At 37.1% G+C, this 15,383-nt stretch overlaps 1 long non-coding RNA gene across 1 annotated transcript; it reads right to left on the minus strand.

Moving 5' to 3' along the window:
• Positions 1–690: 690 nt before the first annotated feature.
• Positions 691–7,449, minus strand: LOC146998592 (uncharacterized). The gene is made up of 2 exons (XR_015039570.1): positions 7,294–7,449; positions 691–1,788 (listed from the first exon to the last, which is right to left on the minus strand). It is a non-coding gene; the product is annotated as an uncharacterized LOC146998592 (long non-coding RNA).
• Between the last annotated feature and the right edge of the window lie 7,934 nt (positions 7,450–15,383).

Below are 15,383 nucleotides of genomic sequence, written 5' to 3' on the forward strand. Positions count from 1 at the left end.
AAGTAGCCAAATCCCGTGTGCACCGGATACTAGGATTAAACCGAGGTCTTTTTAAGGTAAACTGGCTCATATCCAAGTTAAACATGGGGAAAGCCACGAAAACGCCCATGCAGCCAGCCCATTTGCCGGGATTCGAACCCTGGACCGAACTACCAGTGTTCAGCGGCTTTTACCGCTTGCCCACTGGTGGGCTTGTGCGATTCTTTGACTTCTTATTTTGGTTTTGTATAGCAGCCATTTTGAAATTGTGCCTTCCTGACGCCAATCTTGGTGTCAAAAAAGAATCGCCAAAATACAAGGGACACCCAATTGTAAACTTTTACCTAAAATCACTACTCATCATGACAACAAATTTTTTAAAATGAATTTAGATCAGTAAAATATTCAAGACTATGCAAATTGTAAACAAAAACCAATGCACATATAAAGAATTCTTTATTTGCAGTCTTAATGTGACATGTCAGAACACATTTCATATTTCACATTGTATTTATTCATTAAAAATTATTATGCATTCAAGTTTGTTTTTATTTTAAACTTAGTTTCGAAAAGGCATAATAAATTATTTTCCAGAATATAATATCTGTTGTAATGTCCATAGATGGATTTATATTAAAATATAAAATTTTATTTGTTAGAAAATAATATAAATTTTCATAAATTCAACTGCTAAAGAAAAATACACAACAGTACATTTATAACAAATTTTATTACAGCATCTTTACACATATCATTATAACTGAAATCCGACACAATTTATTCTGTGTTGACACAAAAGAAATACAAAGCAAGAATATAAAACTCGATCATTATAAGAAATGAACATTCGTAATATGAATCATTTATTATCTTCATAATAAATGGTTTTCTCTCCTTTTAATGCAATATTCAGGTATAGAATCCAGTACAGTTCTGTTATGGGGAAGCCATCGGCAAATTTTTTGCTAAACTCGCCAAGAGACTGGTTCATATGAAGTCACCAATGTTTACTTCTAAAGTCATTAGAATGTTAACTTTTTTAAGAAAATGTAAAAGAATGTCTTTTCAAAATTGGCAATGAGAATGCAAATTCCAAAGATGTAATGGTCACTTGTATTTCAATCAACAGGCCTTCAACACAAGTTTCCCATATTCTATTATAAAATCTCTGGTTTCAATGATAAATGTAAGAGAATACATGTCAATATAGAATAATGACAATACACCAATGGCATTTTAGGGGAAACAAAAAAGTTTGCTTATTATCAATAATTAAATTTACAGTTATATGAAATAAAATAAACATACCCATTACATGTATCACAAGGTAATTTGTTTAAGAAATATTTTTCCATTCTTATGATACTCAGTTTCATAATATCCACAATTATCTGGGACATTTTTTTACTTCTTCAGCACATAAAGCTCTTGCAATAATCAAAGATCTTTCCATCTATTTTATAATACTGACGATTTGTTACACAAGACACCACACTGATAAGCACAAATGTATATTACCAAATGAAGAGTTTTTGTTGAAAATAAGGAGGATGAATTATTCCAATACTTATATTTGGAATTAAATCATGCACACAATCAAGTTCTAGATATTCCTTTGTTAATCATTTTCTTTATCATTCAGGACTGATCGATATTCTTGAACAGCGTGGTGTGACAATGGATATTGCACATATTTTTTAGTCCACAAAGCACCAATTCTTAACTTCAATAAACTAAGATATATCCTATGCATTTTTACACCTGAGAGCCATTTCATGATAAAAACACTCCTTTCTTTGTTATGAATACCTGAAACAAAGAAAAAACAGAACAAATTTATTTTTTAGTCTTTAAAATCATATTATATAACTATTATACAGGTGAAATGTTATAAAGACCTATGTATGTAACTTTGTAAAGACTTATAAATTAATATCATAATATATTTATAGAGCTTGGGTCAAAATTATTATTATGAAATATAATTATTGCTGTATGTCTCTTTTTCTTTTTAATAAACAACAAGGTGTTAGCCGAGGTTTCCAAGCCTCGTTACCAAAGTGTACGTGGTAGAGCCTTATCATGTCAGGAAAAGTGCAATGACAGAAAAGGATAGCGGACGTCCCTTGCAGTCACACTTCATCATTCTTTATTTAATTATTTCAATAACTTTTCAAACTTTTAGTCTGTTTGCTTATTTTTCATGTTCCAAAACGAAAAGTCCCTAGGCCTTTTCCAGTAGAAGCAGTCCGGCTAATTCTATCTTTGGATTTCTTAACAGTGAGATTTTTTATGGGGTGGGGTAGTTAGCCCCACACCCAACCCCCAACCTGGAGGACCAGTTCCCTGATATAATCCCCAGGGGCAGGGTGCCCGGCTATACCCCCAGACGCTGGGTACCCATTTTAGTCGCCTTTTACGACATATATGAGCTACATTGGGACTATTCTTTCATACCCGGTCACCACACGGGTATATTAGTAGATTGATTTGTGCTTATTCACTGTGAATAATGTGAAGAGCAAATATTACTTGAGCTGAACATGTAGTACTATCCAGAAAGAGTCCATACAATTATTGCTTAAATAGAAATATTAGAGTTAGATTGTGCAGAAAGAAGACATTATGGAATTTGTCTTTTTTTTACACTACTACACTATGCCATGCAATATGTTCTTTCTACACTACTACACTATGACTACACTATGCCATGTAATTGCAGGATACAAAATCTTAAATAATGATGAACATTTTAAGAAACACAATTGAAATACAAAATAGAAACTTTGGGAACTTGAGAAGTAACTGAGTATAAAGAAAATTTTAAATAATATAAAATCTTCAGTAATACCAAAAACTTGGTTAAATAACTAAATAAGCAAAGAATAATATCTACAAGTCCAGAATAAATTATGATATTTAGCATTTAAATGTATAATAAATATGCTTCTTAAATCTCAGCTGCTCAGCAACGATGACACGTAGATATTTAGCAAAGGCGCTTGTAAATACAATATAGAAATTTCAGGACCTTGAGAAGTAACTTAGTATAAAGCAAATTAAAAATTATATAAAATCTTGAGTAATATTAAAAACTTGGTTAAATAAGTAAAGAATAATATATACAAGTCCAAAATAAATTTTGGCATAAAGCAATTTAAATGTATAACAAACATGCTTCTTAAATCTCAGCTGCTCATCAAAGATGACACGTAGATATTTAGCAAAGATGCAGTTTAAGAGAACTTTAAAAATTACTTTTAAAGACAGCATCAATGTTTACTTTGCAAGTGTCTGAAGTTTTCTTTTTTTTTCTTTATTGGACTTAATATCGTCATTTTTCCTATTGCAAAGATTCTTGAGCATGATATTTGTTGATATCCAAATTATCAGTTTGCTTATACTTTCACTTGTATGACCATTATCACAAATAATATCATCAAAGAGCATTTCTTTTAATTCTAAAATTTTAAAAGTCAAATTTGCAACAATTTTCCTCTGATTTTGTTCCAACAAAAAATCTTCATATTCTTCACTACACAGCTTATTTACAATTAAATAATTATACATAATTATATTTACAATAAATGGTTTTGGCCACCTGAGTCCACCACGATCAAGATTCTTTTTAAGATCATACGTTTGATCATGATTAACTGTGGAATTTATTGTAATGTTTTGTTTGCAGGTACAGCATTTCACTTTCTTTAAAACTGCATGACAACAGTAACCACCCAAATAAGTCAGAACTGGCAGATGGCTACTAATGCCCTTCACATCACTCTCCGTAATATTTAATGATGGGTAATATACTGTATTATCTAATTCTATAATATCATGAAGATTATCATCATATTCAAATGATGTTAAAGGGACAGTAGTATTTTTAATAATCAATTCTAACTTAATACTTGATTGTATTCTTAATTTTTTTTCACATTCTAATAACTGTCTCATTGAAATATGATACTGAGAACCAGAAAGTTGTCTGTATTTACCAAACCGGGCTTCAAGAGCATCAGTCTGAATTTTTCCTGGAAGTATATATTTCATTCCAAGCTCTTCAACACAATATCTAGTCAACTCCAGTATACCATAAGTAGTTTGTTTGAGAGCTGCATGAGTTTCTTTTGTAAGCATGCCTGTTGAACATTTCATTGATTCCCATGCATCTAACCAGTTAAGAAACTGATTGAGGAAAATAACTTTGGGATCAGAATCATCTGCTGTTAATGGCTTCATAAATTCACTCTTTTGATGTATACCTTTAAACATAGTTTTAACATTCATAATATCCCACCATTTGCATATTATGGATATAAACTCAGATGTATCTGAATAGTGTGGTATTTCATGCAAAGGACCCAAATGAATCAGACCTTCAATAGTAAATTTATTGAAAATCTTAAGAACCAGTTTAATGTTTTGTTTCTCTAAATTAGAAGGTGAAAGACTTTTTAGAGTTAAACCATTAGAAAATGTAATCAGTTGGTCATTTTCAATTTCATGTAGCTTTCTCAAAGACATAAACGAAGCAGTTTTGAAGTGCTTCTTTGAAAGACCTTCAATATTTGGAAAAAACATACATGTACCAGGATTTTTCTGGTTCAGCCAATTGTTCCTTATATTTTTAAATAAATGAACTGCATCTATTATGTAGAAAAGAGGCCTATTCCCATTCATTGGATGTTTGTAAACAAATGAATTACGTGGTGGATTTGAAAACAAACTCATGGCTTTTCTATTTATTGCATTGCTGTCTGTAATAACACAAATAACAATAATTCCCATATTTTCAAGACCTCTAATCACTTTTTTAATTACATAATGTAATGTTTCAAAATTTATTGTGTTAACAGGCATAATATGTACTACAGTCAAAAGTCGTTAATTCGGACACCCATAATCCGGAATGATCTATAATCCGGACCTTAAAGCAAAGACCTTTGTGCGCATGCGTCGCGTTGACGCATGAGCGTAAGACCTTTACGGCTGCGAATATGCGTGTGCGCATGCGCAATATACGTTTAGGCATGCGCGTTTAATGCATAACGCACGGCATAAGATAAGCTAAAATTATCTGATTTAGTTAATGTTGCAGATTGCGTTGTTCCTTAATCTTCGAACTGGATCCGGCGTATTATTTTTTGCAGACTGTTAGAGAAATTTTATAAAAGCTTGAACTTTCGATTATGTCAAATAGAATTTCCGATATATATTTACAATATGTAAAGGATCTACAAAGCGAAAGTACGTTTCGAAGTCCATTAAACAAAAGTGGAACTGCTGCAAAAAATGACCTAACCATTCCGAAATCTGTTTATCAATTTCACGCTGCTCTGCGGCGGGGGGGGGGGGGGACGCCGCGGCACGCAATTAATTGGAAGTTGATCTGTCAGCACTATCCTTATCTTCAGGGCAGATGTTTTCATTTTATTTGGCTTATAATTCCTTACAAAACGTACTATTTTATCTCGATGTATTCCGTTTTTTTTTATGATTTAAATCAAATTCCTCGTCATTATAATTTGCTTCCGATAGTGAAGAAAATGACACAGAGGTTATTGAAAACGAAAAAATTTCGATTGACAAATTAGTCTGTATTCTCGACACAGCAATTATAGGACTTGAACAGCGGAACTTTGTAACTGAACAAGAAATTATGTCTGCTTATAGAAGTAAAGAGAAAGTATTATCACATAAAACAAAGCAACTTAAACAACTTACATTGAAAGAAATGTTTAATAAAGTAAACAAATAAATATTAAGCTTTTTTTGTTTTTGTGAATTTTGATACCCTTTAGATCACAATTGTTCTTTATTTCATAAATTACGGTTTCATATTTTTAATTTTATAATTTCTGCATGCCATCTTACCAGACATAAACTGATGATCTATAATCCGGAATCACCGAAGTCCCGACGAGTCCGGATTAACGACTTTTGACTGTACCTCTTTGAATGAAGATTCCAAACTGGATATCATAAAAGCAAATGCACTGGTTGCCGAACTGGAAGAATCAAATGCAGCCCCAACGACAGAGCCTCCTTTGTAATCAAAATATGGCTGAACATAAATTTCATCTACCAAAAGAATCACTTTTCTTTCTCGATCCTCAAGGAAAGTTACACAATTTTTTATATATTTTAAAAAATTTTCATCAATAGTTTCATTACATGGTGACAATACTAAATTGCTACAAATTTTTTTTAAAGTCGAAGGATGAGGCATAATAATACTGCTACTATCCCTTAAAAATTTATATGCATGTGGTGATATAGTATTTAACAAGCATGCTAACACTAGTACATCAGGATTGTATCTAAAATTATTTTTAGGGCAAAGTAAAAGATTCATCTGGTCTTGCAAAAATTTAATAATGCTCTCATTTTTGTCGTTAGAAATAGTTTGCAGTAATTCATTAATTATATCAATTGTTATGGTTAATTTTGAATTTAACTTTTTGGTTTGAAGATTAGCCAATTTATCTAAAACAGTCCTAATTTCATTAAAATTTGTAAATTTATGTGGGAATGTGTAGGGAGATAATTGCATAATAGATTTTTCTTTAATAAATACAGACATTTCTTGATTGTCATTCACAACTACAGAATAATCAATTGATGGCCCAGGACTAAAAACAATATGAATAAAGCAAACAGTTGAGGTATCTGGAACTGTGCATACATGCCAAAATGCTGATATTCCATAGCAATCAATACATGACAAAATATCATTAGAACAATTAATTTTCAAATCATTATTATACATTTCATATTCTTTAAGGCTTTCACGCAATGCTTTCTGTAAATTATGGCACTCGCAGGCAGTTTTTTTTGCATCAGGATCTTCTCGTACAATGGTGCTACTTTTTGAACTGTATACAGATGGATAGTCCTTAAATATTGATGGCACTGTATTTTCTTTTAATCTACGCACCTGAAGTGGAGCAGAAATTAAAATTCCATTCTTAGAATCAAATGCTGAAGCTTCAACTTTAAAATCACTTTCCTTGAAATGCAATTCACAAACCTTTAGAGAAAATTTAAAAAAAAAAAAAAAAAAAAAAAAAAACATTATGTTAATAGTAATAGTTTAAAAATCAGACGGTTCATTCTGAGCATTTGTAGTAAAGAATATTCATTTCACAGATAGAACCAGAGAATATTTGCAGTGATTAAAGCTTTATTTCAATCCTTTATTTCTGTATATCCTGGTTTATGTAACAAAATATTATCAGTTAAAAATTTCTGAATGAACCCTTATATGTAATTAGAATCTACACTATTAATTAATAACTCTACTTTACTTACCTTTGAACTCTTTTTGGGTGAAAAGTCTTTCCGTTGGATTGCAGAAAGCCACTCTCTCTTCAAATCTTCATTTTTAGGAAAGGTGAATACAGACACTTTTGGTCCTGTTGGGTAGTTTCCCTTACATAATGGTACACAGCATCTACCCGGCATTTACTAACTGAAATGTTTTTATTTAAATTAATATATAAAAGGGAGTAAATAGTTATGTATAAAATATAAATTAATTATTTCTAAATATAAAAGGGAGTAAATAGTTATAGTGTATAGCTAATGGCATGTAAAATTTTAAGAATAAGCTGTGTTAGCTTATATTATAACATCAAATTTATACAGGTCCATAAAAAAATGTTTTATTCTGAAACAGATCAGGTAATATAATTATGCAAAGCCCGTTTATTCTACGATGGGCTGACACAACATTATTCAAAAAGAAATTATACATAGCACAGCAGCCTTGTCTCTACCAGAAATAACACATGTATACTAGAACATACGCCTAAAAATGTTGATATAATTAGAAAAATATAACTTTACAGAAGTAAAGTAATGTATTCTTACCTCTCTAAAATACATCCAACCTTGAAACCATAAAAAAATCAAAGTATTCTGCTTCAGCGTTCGCACAACGTAAGAAGCTTCAGCAATCAGCAAAGAGCCACTGCATGTGTTCCGAAGTTTATTATGACCAGAAGTCGTGACGTCACACGAATTTTCGAACCGTGCGCTTAGGCTTGAAGTAGAGTCGGTGTTGGCCCTGGACAGATTCTGTTCCAATTCTGTGAATTTAGCCTTGAGAAGGTACAGTTGCTTGATCTGGATGAGTAAATCGTCCGGATTCACCTCTGGAACTGGATCGGAGTCGGAGACAGGGATGGTCGTGTCCATCTCGGCGCTTGCTTCGGAGGGGTTGCCGGCCATGAATTCCGGCGTCACGTCGCTGCAGGTGGCTTGTGGGGAGCTCATTGTCATGCGTCTGCACTCTACGAGAGACACCCTGCTAATGCAATTATATGGCAGCTCGCTGAAGAGACGTCCTTCCTTCATGGCGCGGGGGCTGGAACTGGAGTTGAGAACTCCAACTCCAACTTGCTTTATTTGCCGCGATTAACCTGCGAAATCGCAGGTTGTGTTCCGGCTATCGAACTTTGGTGCTTCTAGGAGCGCTGCAGGTAAGGAAATGCCGAACGTAGTTCTCGTGGAGACAGGATAGCAGATGCAGGGGGTGTGACCAATGTCACGTGATGAGCGATGAGGTATCCAGGCATCGTAGCGCTGTAAATCTGAAGTTTTACAGTAGTTATACATAAAATAGTACTAAATCAGTTCATAAAAGGTGTGTGTTGCAGTCATAAATGCAGAAAATAAAATACGATTCCAAAAAGTATAATAGTATATACAGGAAAAAATATAAGTAATATCTTGTGGGCGTGGCTGTGTGTGTCACATGATCATCCGGCTAAGATTTCTAAACATCATTATTTACAAGTCAAAAAGTTTTTCAGAGTACTACATACTTAAAAACACAAATTATGTTGGAAAATCCTGGTTTCCACTGAGTAGAAAAGCGGCATATGGACGGAGGTGCCTGTCCTCGTGTAAAATTTCATAGTGAAATAGGTTGAAAATGTCCATATGTTGGCACTCCTTAGCGGCGTCATAAAATGCCGTGTTAGTTCTTCTTAAATATTCCACTATTGTATCCATTTTTAAATCTTCATGGAGACGTTTGTTCTTCACATACGGGTGTGCATTTGTGATAATTCTTAAAAATTGGTTTTGCACAACTTGTAATTTTTGGATTTCACCCTTCGTAGCGGTAGTCCATGCTGGCGAAGCGTACGCCATGATGGGTCGGATTGTGGCTAGATAAATAAGTCGTTTCTTGTCTAACGAAAGTTTTGAATATTTCCCTATCATAGGATATAAACATTTCATGACTTTAATCGCTTTATCCCTGATTTGTTGGATGTGATGCTGCCATGTGAGCTTGTCATTGATGGTGATGCCCAGATATTTGGCTTGTTTCACGATAGGCACAGCCTCGTTAAAAAGATAAACGCTTTGCCTGATCGGAACATTTTTCTTCCTTTTCCTTATGAGTAGGAGCTGCGATTTTTGAGCGTTAATTCGTATCTTCCAATATCCACACCATTGTTCTATGGAGGGAATAGTGTCTTGGAGTTTCCGAATAGCATGATTGATGTTAGCAGACTTCACTGCCAGGGCAGTGTCGTCTGCATAACAGGCTAGCATAGAATTATGATTTAAATGCAATCTCGGAAAGTCTGAAACGTAGAATAGATAGAGTATAGGGCCAGTCACAGAACCCTGTGGAACACCGCTAGTCATTATTTTAGTGCTGGATAATTCATTTTTTACCGAGACTCTGAATGTCCGATCCCTGATAAAAGAATGGATTAATAGAGACTCTCTCCCCCCCAGCCCATCCCCAAGATACCTAATCCAGCCTCGTTTCTCGGAGTTGAGAGGGCGTGTCTTGCCCTTTTGGATGGCGGATAGATGCCAAACTCTCGGCCAATCACGGCTCTCGGTCTCTTCTGTGAGCTGCGAATAGCAGGATCGTATGCTGGAATCTGCTGAAGTGCTCGGTTATCAATCTGTTCAATTTTAAGGAATAAATTTTGACTAAGCTTTTTAATATGGTAATCTACAGGTTTAATATTTAGGTCCGAATGAATCACATCTGTACGGACGTACCAGGCTGCATTCAGGGCCATACGTAAGGTTTTACTTTGAAAAGATTGAAGTTTTTTCACATGAGTTTTTGCAGCAGTACCCCAGATTGTACATGCATACATAAAGACAGGTCTTATGATGGATGTATAGAGAAGGATTTTGTTTTTAATTGACAGATTGCTCTTTCGAGCTAAAAATGGGTAAAGTTGGGCTCTGGCACCTTTCGCTTTGTTGAGAACATTTTCAATGTGAAGGCGCCAGGTTAATTTTGAATCAAGTACAACTCCTAGGTACTTGTAAGAATTTGACCAGGGAACATAGTCATCAAAGAATTTAAAATTAATGGAAGGGTACGGGAGGGGGCTACGTTTGAATATCATAGCAGCACATTTAGCAACATTGATTTTTATTTTCCAAGTGATGAGCCAGTGCTCAAGGCTGGAGAGATATCTCTGAATGATTTGGACCAAGTTTTCAAGGCGTGTGTGTTGAGCTAGGATGGCCGTATCATCTGCATAAAGTGCAAGAGTGATACTAGGTGATTTTGGTATGTCATTAATGAAAATGTTGAACAAAATTGGGCCTAAAAGTGACCCTTGGTGGACGCCGCTTAGTATAGGACGGGGTGCCGAAATGAAAGAATTAACTCGTACAGAAAAAGATCTATTAGTGAGGTACGAGTTAATAATATGAATTAAATGGGCCGAAACGTCAAGTCGTATGAGCTTGATAATAATTCCTATATGCCAAGTCCTATCAAATGCTTTGGCTATGTCAAAAAATAAAGCGCCAGTAAGCATTTTGTTACGAAACCCTTCGTGAATGAACTCCACTGTCCTCAGCAGCTGGTGCGTGGTGCAGTGTTTTGCTCGAAATCCAAATTGTTCATCAATCAGAACGTTGTGATTTCGGAGAAAATCATTCAGGCGTTTAAGTAACACAAACTCGTATATCTTAGATAACGAGGATAGGAGGCTGATAGGTCTATAATTTTGAGGATTAGAAAGGCTTTGGCCTGGTTTTGGAATAGGCACAATAAGTGCTTGTTTCCAGCTTTGAGGAAAATAGCAATGCTGTATCATAAAATTTATAAGCATTACTAAGAAAAATAGATAATTGGTGGGTAAATTTTTAATCATACGATTAGAAATAGAGTCCATACCAGGGGCTTTTTTGGGTTTGAGCTTGGTAATGTATTCACTTACCTCGCTGATGGATGTATAGTGTATATCTCTCGCGAAGGGCGAGGAGAGGAAACGTTCAACATCTTGTGGGAAAGAACTTGCGGTGTTCACAAAAATTCCTTCATTATGTGGTGTGAATTGAGTTTGAAGAGAATCCGCAATTAATTCGGATTTCTCGGCGTCTGTGTGAGCCACCACTGCGTCCGTAGCTAAGGGATTCGCAGGGTAGCCACCATGAGTGACGGACGCACGTTCGAGAGCTCCTCACCTAGCAACAACGCGAACGAGAAGCCGGAAGAAATGGCCGGCACTTCACGAACCCTAACCACTGATCCTATGGATACGACAGCAGCATCTAAATCAACACTCCCTGTCTCTTCGGACAACAATGGAATTGATGTAAATCCTGAGAACCTTCTAATTCATATTAAGCAACTATATCTGCTAAAGACCAGGTTTACTGAGCTAGAACAGCATCTATCGAGAGCCAGAAGATCGACGCCATGTGCCTCCTTTGACCTCAAGTGCATCAAGCAAGAGTCGCAGGTAACTCTCTCTTCCTTAACCTCTCTTGCCAAGCGCCTAAACTTGCCTCTATGCAGCATCCCTCCTACAGAGGAGGAATGCATCCAAAAGTTAGTAAACGTTACTAAAACAACTAGTAACAATTCTAAAACTGACGTTAAAGTCAGCGACCAGGACAAAAATGTCGGGAAAAACTCCCCAGCAAAAAGATCACTCCTAAAACCGGCAAAATTACAAGCCGACAAAATCATTGCTAGCAATAGCCAGAAATTAGAAAAATTAACCATCAGTAAGCGAGAAAATACCCCTACCTCGCCCAAAAACAAAAAAATCAGGAAAGTGGACAAAGATGGCTTTCAACAGCCACCCCGCCATCTCATCGCACGTAATGCTGATAACAATAGCCTGCCTCCATTTTGGAGCGAAAATTCTGAAGATCTCCCCCCCACCCAACCCACTGAGCAAAGCTCGTTGCCTAGGCAACCAGTCATTCAGATCAACGAGGAGAGCGCTGAAACCGGTACTCTCCCCCCAAGCAATAGCTCGTCCGAAGGGTCGAAAAAGAGAATTCCCTATTTTTTTGTCGACCCTAAGGACTTTGAATTCTTAACTTCACTTGTGCAGTCTGAAGTTCCAACAGCCATATGCCGCATGAAAGGCAAATATCTCCGAATAGAGATGCAAAATGAGAATGATTACCGCTCGGTCGCCCAAATTTTAAATAACCAGGGGGCCGAGTATAAATCATTCAACCTCAAACAAGATCGCCCTGTAAAGGCCATGTTAAGGGGACTGCCAAGTAATGCAAAGCCCGAGAAAATCAAAGCCGAACTTCAGCTTCTTGGCTATTCGGTGATAAGTGTCACGCAACTGCGTCGGCATAAATCCCGTTATCCAATGCCCTTGTTCTTAATTCAATTGAACCCCTCGTTGAATGTTTACGACATCTTCGAGGAGACTCTCATGTTCGGAGTCGAAATAAAAGTGGAAAAGCACCATGGAAAAAAGGGACCCAGTCAGTGTTGGCGCTGCCAAGGATATTTCCACAGTTCAGCAGTGTGCACGCTCCCCATCAAATGCCTGCGGTGCGCTGGCCCGCATTTTGCGTACCAGTGTACCAAAGACCCTGAGGAACCAAACACATGTGCGAACTGCCTTGGTCAGCATGCGGCCAACTGGTTCCACTGTCCCAGGAATCCCATGAACAAGGGCAAAAACCCCAATATTCGTAAGGATAGCGGGAAATCAAAATTTGTACCGGCGCCAGCTAAACCTCTCCTTAGTGGTACAGATCTCCTATTTAGTGAAATCGCTTCCGGATGAAAAAATCCCGGACTTAATATGACTTCGGAGCAGAAGCAAGCCCTCAAGCAAGCCCCGGCACTGCAACCTGCGCCACAGCCAGCACCACCGGCCCAGGCTTTAGCCCCAACTCCAGAGGACTACAGCTGCACTGATACCCTCCGTTGTGTATTCCAGATCTCTTCAGAGTTTGGAATAGAACATAAAACCCTATTGAAAGCCTTCAAAAATGCCCTGCCTCAGCTACGGACAGTCTCCACCGGACCTGAGAGAGCATTTTATATTTATGAAGCCTACGTTGGACTCCTCAACTAAAACATCAAGTTCAACGACTCAAACAGAGAAGAAGACCTCCTGATTTCGTTCTGGAATGCCAACGGAATAAAAAACAAGATCCACGAAGTCCGGGATTTTATCAATGAGCACCACATGGACCTCTTCCTAGTTCAGGAGACACATCTGGTTGAGGGACTTAGCGCGAACATCGCGAATTATTTCTGCTACCGAAATGATAGAGAGGTATGCATCAGTGACACTGTTCGTGCTAGTGGCGGTACTAGCATCTATGTAAAACGCTCTTTAAAGCATTCTAGAATACCCACGCCACCACTGGAGGCCCTAGAAGCGACAATTATCCAAATTCATATTCAAAATTCCCCCCCAATAGCAGTAGCGTCCTGCTACATGCCTCCGAGACAGGGACCGGCATTTCTCTCTAATCTCAGAAAATTAAGTAGTGTTGCAAATAACCTGATTATCGCAGGAGATTTAAATGCCCGTCATAGAAGTTGGGATTGTGCCACTGCCAACAACTATGGCGATAAACTCAAAATTTGGGCTCAGGACGCCCGTATCCAAATTATAGTGCCGAACTCACCTACCCATTACCAGTTTCCTGGGGGGTTAGGTGCTCCTTCCATTATTGATTTGGCCTTATTTAAAAATATCCCATTAGACTATTCGATCAAAGTGATTCCGGAATTGTCCTCTGACCATTATCCGGTTCACCTCACCCTTAAAACTACCAAAATCAATCAAAATTTACCGGCGCAAGTCTCGACTAACTGGGACAACTTTCGGTATGTTTTGGAAAATGGTATTCTCCCCCCTATCAAAATTAACGATAATCAGGAGGTTGACCTAGCCATTGACAGGCTCAACCAAACCCTGGGAAGTGCGTTCACAGCTGCTTCCAAACCCAAATTTAGACCTAACCACTATAAATTACCCGACTTCATTAAAGATAAAATCAAAATTAAAAACCGTCTTCGCAGAGATTGGCAAAATACGCGTTTAGAATCCATTCGAGTACAACTGCGAAGAATCCAGAATGAGATCAAGTCTGACATTAAAAAATTTGCAGACGATAAATATTCAAATTACCTTAAGTCCTTAAAGACTTCTGACAATAGCCTCTGGGTTGCTAGCGCACGGCTTCGCAAACCCAAACATGACATTCCCCCCGTAATGGGCACGGTCAATGACCGGATGGCATTAACAGACACTGAGAAGGCTGAACGCATAGCGGACAGTCTTCAAACACAATTCTCATTAAACACTGGACCCATGTTCGATACCTGTGCAACGCACACGCATGAAGTCCAACACCAAGTTGAAGAATTTCTCTCCTCAGATACACACTCTGAGGAACCCATCACCACAACCATGACTGAGATTTCTGCAATTGTCAAAAATCTCACCCCTGCAAAAGCACCCGGCCTTGATAGGATTTCTAATCGCATGATTAAAAATTTGCCTATTAAATTCATATTTTACCTAGCAGTTTTGATTAACTCAATGCTAAGGTTAAAATATTATCCCACTAGCTGGAAGAATGCTTTAGTCATTCCTATTCTAAAACCTGGCATGGACCCTAAGGTCCCTCAAAATTATAGACCGATCAGCCTTCTGTCTTCACTTAGTAAAATCTACGAAGCTATACTGCTTAGATACCTGAATGATTTCTGCCGAAGCCGAAATATCATTATTCCTCAACAATTCGGCTTTCGCGCAAAACACTCAACTCAGACCCAGCTACTGAGGGTAGTAGAAATCATTCACACAGGATCTCGCAGTGGAAAGCCTACAACTATAGTCTATTTAGACGTAGCAAAGGCTTTCAACAGATGTTGGCATATCGGAATTTTATTCAAGCTCATGCGACTTGAAATTTCGGCTAATTTTGTGCACATCATGCACTCTTACCTCAATAATCGCACCTTTTCTGTTAAAGTCAAATATTCTGTCTCTTCTCCTCGCCCTATCCTGGCGGGGGTGCCTCAGGGAGGAATTCTTAGCGCTACGCTCTTCAACTTGTATGTAAATGACATACCACAATCCCCAAGTGTCGATCTAGCCCTTTACGCAGACGACACAGCC

Source organism: Stegodyphus dumicola, chromosome 2 (genome assembly GCF_044657685.1).
Source record: "Stegodyphus dumicola isolate Sdum_Otavi_A_Nest chromosome 2, ASM4465768v1".
NCBI classification, from domain to species: Eukaryota; Metazoa; Arthropoda; class Arachnida; order Araneae; family Eresidae; genus Stegodyphus; species Stegodyphus dumicola.